General features: G+C 40.0%; 1 long non-coding RNA gene across 1 annotated transcript; it reads right to left on the reverse strand.

Moving 5' to 3' along the window:
* Positions 1-2,942: 2,942 nt before the first annotated feature.
* Positions 2,943-6,157, reverse strand: LOC116711904 (uncharacterized). Its single transcript, XR_004337359.1, has 2 exons — positions 5,713-6,157; positions 2,943-3,285 (listed from the first exon to the last, which is right to left on the reverse strand). It is a non-coding gene; the product is annotated as an uncharacterized LOC116711904 (long non-coding RNA).
* Positions 6,158-6,703: the final 546 nt, after the last annotated feature.

Here is a 6,703-nt window from a genome sequence, read left to right on the forward strand (position 1 = left end):
CAGCGTGGCTTTTCTATGGATTCTTCTTCAACCACCAGGTGGCTCTTTAGCAGGAAATGAACCATTGGAAGTCAAAATTGGAAATAAAGGAAGAAAGTGCTTATTTTCATTTAGAAAAAGCACATGCTAGCAGCAGGCACGATGAAGAAATTTCTTCAAACTCATTTTGATTAGAAATATCGGAAATACTACTGATACAAGTTGGTGTGGCTACCTCTATGAAGACTGATAGCCTACAATACTGCTGCTAGCTCTGTTAACCCTGTTGGGTCTATTTTAGTTCCTAACCTGCAAGGAATCAACCAGAGACACAAATTACTTTTCTGCAGAAGAGGGGAGCAGAGCCAGACGCAGAGAACCGCCGTCAAACATTGTCTGTGATCAACTCCGCCGGCTCTTTGTCCCCAACTGCTTTTTATTATGATTACAAAAAAGGAGGTTGGGCTTTTTCATACAGTCACACAAAGAATTGACCAACGACCTTTACTAAAGGATGTTCTGGAACCTTCTGTGGACATGCCCTTACAAGGGCACGAGGCTGACCGTTACCAATCAGTTTCACAGAAAGCTGATAACAGGAATGTGTAAACGTTTCTAGCCTCCAGGCAAACATCAGTTTAAACAGTTAATAGTATGTCACGGAAGAAAAGAAGTCAAGTAAACAACACACAAAATAATAATATGAAAACATAACCTTTCAAATAAAATCACAAGTAAATGAACTTAGATAGTTTTTCTAACAAACCCCATTAGTACAGTTAGCTACATTAACACATTGATCTTTAGCATTGTGTATCTATATGTTATAAAGCTGTGTAAAACTGTAAACCACTCCTGTAAACATAAGAATTTCAGAGTTCCTGCCTTTTGACAGCGGTCCTCTCCATTGGATGGTGATAGCGGTAGTCTTTGTGACTTGGCTGTTGTTACTGATTTAAAGGTTCATTAAACTTTGTCCCTGGTTGAGATATCAATCGCTGAATAGTGGAAAATATCTCTTCCTTTTAGTTTTGTATATATTTGTGTACTTTGTTTTAATTATTTATTGGTTCTTAATAAAGGCTTCAGTGCCTCCGCCAGCATGCGGAGGCACCAAAGTGTTTGCTTTTTATTTAAGGAACAATGTAAGTCAACAGGAATGTTGAGATTGGACTTTCCTAGAAAATTGATTCAGCAAACACTGAAGTTTCAGCCAGATGACTTGAATTGTATCCTCATTCTGCCTTTCAACAGAGGATATGACGTACGTTTTTGTTCCGGTGCGTTATTGAAAGAATTTCAGACACGATTTGAAAATGTAAATACCCAGTTTTCAGCCTTTGACGTTGAGAAACTGACTGACAACTTCCTAAAAACAGTGATTGTCACGATGTTCAATGAGACTGTCAGTGCTGAAGACATCTGTATGTGGCTGGGTAGATACTGCACTGTGAAAGGCCAAGCTATGAAGGTGCGGGATGCGGACGGCATCTGGAACTGAGCTTGGCGGGTCCCCATTAAGCAGTGGGAAGACCCCAGCATCTCCCATCCATGATAGTCCTGGGGGAGAACAGAGGCTACATTCACTATCAGGGCCAACCGAAAAAAAATGTTCCACAAATGCGGTGAACCTGGTCCTCTGGTTGAAGCATGCGATAAAATTTTTTTGTGGTAAATGTAGGGAGGGGGGACACATGTTTGATGAATGTACTAACGGGCAAAAATGTAATCTGTGTGGCAAACAGGACCACCTGTTCAGAGGCTGTCCAAAATCCTTTGCAAATAAACTGAAATGAGGAAAAGAAACGGAACAGACGGAAAAGACAAATGAGCAAATTGACGCTGCTGGGCTGGAAAATTCAAACTTCCTGCCAATTCCTCTAATTGGAGAAGAGGAGGAGATTGCGGGAAACGGGCAGGGGAAGGAAGCGACCCCCCCAGACCGAAACATCCAGTGAGAGGGTGGGAAGGGGATGCTGACTGTAGGCTGAGCTAGCTAGCTGTCCGATTGCATTTCTTGAGGAAATGCAATCGGACAGCAGCGATGATGCCCCCCTCCCCGATGCCCAGCTAGCAAAAAGGCCGGCATCAGAGTCACCCTCCGAGATCACCAACACGATGGAGAAGAGAGGAATCTTTACCATTGAACCGAAGAGTTCAATTCAGAACTCTTCGGTTCATTCGGGGTGGAATCCAGGACCTTCCTCTCTGACTCACCCAATGAGGTCTCGGTTTTTAAACTTTGCTCAGCAATCAACCCCGGAAGACTCAATAAAGGTATCGGCTTTAGAAAAATGCCCCGAAACTGAGAGTCCGAAGGGGGAACGGAGCTCCTGCCCAACCTGCACCACTATGTGAGGTTGAGGAAGAACTTTGTTCACAGGACAGTCTCTGAGCCCGGGTTTTAATGACCTCCCAAATTTTAGCTGTTTTTTTATTGCTTTAATCCTCTAAAATGTCTTACCTGTTTTTCGTCACCATACTCATGACTCTCATCTTCTCAACCATCAATGTTAGAAGTGTGAAGTCGTGAGTTAGAGCTCAGAGTGTTTTATCCTTTTTAAGTTTTGTACAGTCGGATTTGTTTTTATTACAAGAATGTGCACTCCCGTTTTTAAAACCCTACACCCGGTGGCAGGACTTGTGGCCACGGCCGTCTATGTGAAGCTGTTGGAATGAAAATAAAAACGATGGCGTGGCCATTTTAATAAACAATCCTCACATCTTGGTGAAGGGAAGCACCGTGGTGAGAGAGGGACGAGCACTTTTAGCAAATCTGACTTTTAGTGGACAGGAATTTAACCTTTTAAATATTTGTGGCTTTAACAACAAGCATGGCAGGTATGACTTTTTAGAGGAACTGCAGCCCCACATGCTAGGAAGAAAACCACTGATAATTGGGGGGGATTTTAACTGTATTTTAATCAGAAAAGACAGGAAAAGAACCAGACAGGATTTTAAGGTAGACAAGACATCGCTTTTATTACAGAGAATAGATTGGGATTTTAAACTAGTGGACTGTTTTAGAACCATGCATCATGGAGAGGTGGGCTACAGCTGGCTCAGTGATGATGGCTCTAAGCCTCTTGCATTGATTACTTCTTCATAGGGGACTGCACCCTAACCGATGCTAGATTGTCACCGGCTTTCTTTTCCGATCACCTCCTTCTGTCCTGCACGCTTTCACTTCCTTCAGGTGTGATGACCGGGAGGCGTCTGTGGAAACTCAACCGCTCCCTGCTGGAGGACCAGGCACTGGTCAGCCAGTACCGGGAGTGGTACCACGAGTGGCAGACCCTCCAAGACCTGTAAGAAACACGAGCACAGTGGTGGGAGATGGTGAAAGAGCCAGACTTTCTTTCAACAAGCAGGAAAAAAATAAAAAGACAAAAGAACAGAGACGCATGATGGGGCTGCAGAAAAGGTTACTGAGGTATCACATTGTAAACCAGCAGGGCATGGATTTTAATAAAGAAATAAGAAAAGTAAACAAAGAAATGAGCATTTTAGCAGAAATAAAGAGTAAGGGAGTGATTTTAGGAACCAGAGAGAGAGAAATAGAAGGAGAAAAATGTACAAGGCACTTTTTTAAGAAAATAGCAAATAATCCAAGTTTTATTTCTGAACTAAAGACAGAAAATGGAAACATTGTATCAAACACAAGAAATTTAAAAAGTGATCAAACAGTTTTATAGCGAATTATATACAGAAAAAACAGTCAACAAAGAAAATATAAAAGAAACCTTTTTTAGGGGGAACCCGGGTTTTTTTCCCTCTTTTGTGGGGGTTTTCTGTTGTCTGCTGCTTCCCTCTCCTGCCACTAGATGGTGCCAAGAGGCTGCTTCCACTGGTGGGCGTGACTGGGTCCTACACACCTGTGATTCATCATCTAATCGTCTAGGGGATATTAGGAGCAGGCTACCAGCACTTCGATGCCTGAGTGTTTGCTATTAATGGTACTGAGCTTGCTCTCAGTGTTTTTTCTGAAGTTGCTTCTAGTAATATATTCTTGTTGCCTCTCTCTGAGGTGTTTCCTTGTGACTCTCTGGACATACCTCTGTGAAGCCCGAGTTCCTGACTTCCCGGATTTCTCCCCTTGTGACGCCATGGATTGTTACCCACTGGTTGCCCGAGTCCCTTCTTCACCTCTGCAGATAAACCATAAATCATTCCTGGATTCCCAGCTGACAGTTGGTTCGCTTCTCGTTCCTCCTCACCTGAACTTACCTGTCCGCTTTCCACCATCTACCAAAGAACTCATCCTGTCAAAACTCCACTCTGGAACCTGGACCATTTTGCAGACCTCCACAAGGAGAACAAAAAGAAAATACTAGAAAATTCCTGAAGAAATTTAACTGGGGCCTGCCAAAGTGTGCCCGTCGGTTTGGACCCAGTGTTCTGACGCTAAATATTAGCATCAATGGTAAAGAAAGCTGTAAAGTAATCAATAGCTGGAGAATAAAAAGAATGTTAACTAACCTGGACATACATCATTCAGTATGTTAAAATTAATGAACGTAGCCAAAATGCTAACGTTAGTGTGAATGCTGTCAGTAGCATGTGGGGCATCATTAGAATGTTGTCTTGTAATTGACTTATTAAATTCAGAAACATTGTTTTTATGACTTTGATATGCAATTTGCTTGGAAACTTTGATGTTTGGGTACTTTTGTTTTTGTAAAAATTATTTAATTCATTGTATTCAATGTAATATCACCATGAGGGTGAATGTATCGGTTATGTTTTTATATCGGAGTATTTTTTACTTTGGTTGCAATACTTTGACTTCTATGTAACAACTAAATATTGCTGTTGCAAAAAACTACTATGTTTTGCTACAGTTTGTCAAATTTAAATTGACAATAAAATAAAGCGATTTAAAAATACATATGTATATTTTTTTAATTAGAAAAAAAACATTTTTTGAGAGTTTGGTAAATTAAGTTCCAAGTTCACATTTACACTTTTAAAAACTAGCAAAGTATGCAGTTTCACGAACTATTGTAAAATGACAACTTTTTGTAATTCTACAGTACTACTGTAATTTGTTATGATAAAATTGTGATGAAATCACAGTAACCATGTTATATAATTACGGTGCTATTTTAAAGAAATTACAGTAAGATTGTAATAAAAATTACAGTAAAAGTGCAATAAAATTACAGTAAAACTAATAAAATTACAGTAAGGCTACTGTAAAAAAATGCAGTAAGGTTACTGTAATTTCTTTACTGTAAAAATTACAGTAACTGACTGGCAACCCTGCTGCCAGTAAGTTACTGTAAATTCTACAGTGACTTTTTTTTACAGTACACAGCTAATACTGTACAGGGTGAGCAACTGAAAACTAGCGGAAGAACTTCGCTCACCCTAGCCACCTTTAAAGATTCTATATAGGGGCGTGCCGTGGAGGCGTACAGGATAGCGCGACCCATTTTTGGAGGCCTTGAGTCCTCGATGCAGCCGTCGTGGGTTCGATTCCTGGACCCGATGATATTTGCCGCATGTCAAATATCATGCGGCAAGTTGAGTAATTTTACAAATTACTCAACTTTGTAAAAGTTGAGTAATTTATACAAACTTTCCTTCTCCTTCCCCCTTTCCTGTCAGCCTACTTTCATATAAGGGACACTAGAGCCCACAAAAGACACCCTGGAGGGGTAAAAAAAAAAAGATACTACATGGATCTAAAGAAACTTGCAGGTAAGCAAGCGCATGCAGATTCTCCCGTACCGTGGCTGTGATCTGGATGGCGGCAGCAGGAAGGACAACAACAGCTGCAGGTGGCACGCCTAGGACACAGCCACAAAGAAGAATTGCCTCTGAGCCCATTTGGAGGAAGGAGCTGGCGGTCCACAAACTGAGGTTCCAACAAAGGCGCCCTGGCTCTCCTTGTAAGACCGGTGGGAAGGAGCGTCAGGGTGGGGGCCCCTCCTGAGCACCAGCGTTGTTTGGAAGAATGGGACGACTCTGAACTATGCAGGAAGTGACCCCGGTCGTGCACAACATTTAATATACAAAAACTTTTAATGTCATTTTCTTATCTTCTTTTAGTTTAACTTGACAATATTGCTTTACTGAAGGAAAAAGTGACAATGCAAAAAAATTTTTTAACAATGTCATGATTTTAATGTCTGAGTATCAATAAATCCTTTCGAAAGAAAAGAAAATCACTGCTTTCAATATTTTCTGTTTAAACTCGAGCAGAAAAATAAATAAAAAGCAGGAGCCAGGAACAGTTTCAGTCAAGTATTTTCTTTTATTTAAGTAGTTTCTAGTTTTAAAAAAAATACTTTCTCGATTGGTTGTCAATAAAATAATTACAAAATACTCAGATTTGAGTAAAATTAAAATTTTACAGTACTTGCAAATTTCATTTACTACATTAAAAAAGTTGAGTAATTTATACAAACTTCATTTTGTTTGATCTACTGGACAAAATTAAGTTCACTTTACTTGAATGTTCTCTTTCATGTAACAAAATAAGTACTTTGAATAGAGAAGAGTCTTGCTTGATGAACATAAAAAAAATTAAGGCAACTATTTGCATAATTTATTTAAGTAGATTGGGCAGAATATTTTTATCAGTACAGTAACAGCCTGTAAAATGTGAATGAAACCTTGTTGTTACTCCCGGAGTTTAAGTATACATTATATACACTTTTTTTTAATCTCAGTTTTAGCTAAGTCAAAGTCAGATTTTCTTCTGATGTCTTAAGACCTA

Source organism: Xiphophorus hellerii, chromosome 21 (genome assembly GCF_003331165.1).
Source record: "Xiphophorus hellerii strain 12219 chromosome 21, Xiphophorus_hellerii-4.1, whole genome shotgun sequence".
NCBI lineage: Eukaryota > Metazoa > Chordata > Actinopteri > Cyprinodontiformes > Poeciliidae > Xiphophorus > Xiphophorus hellerii.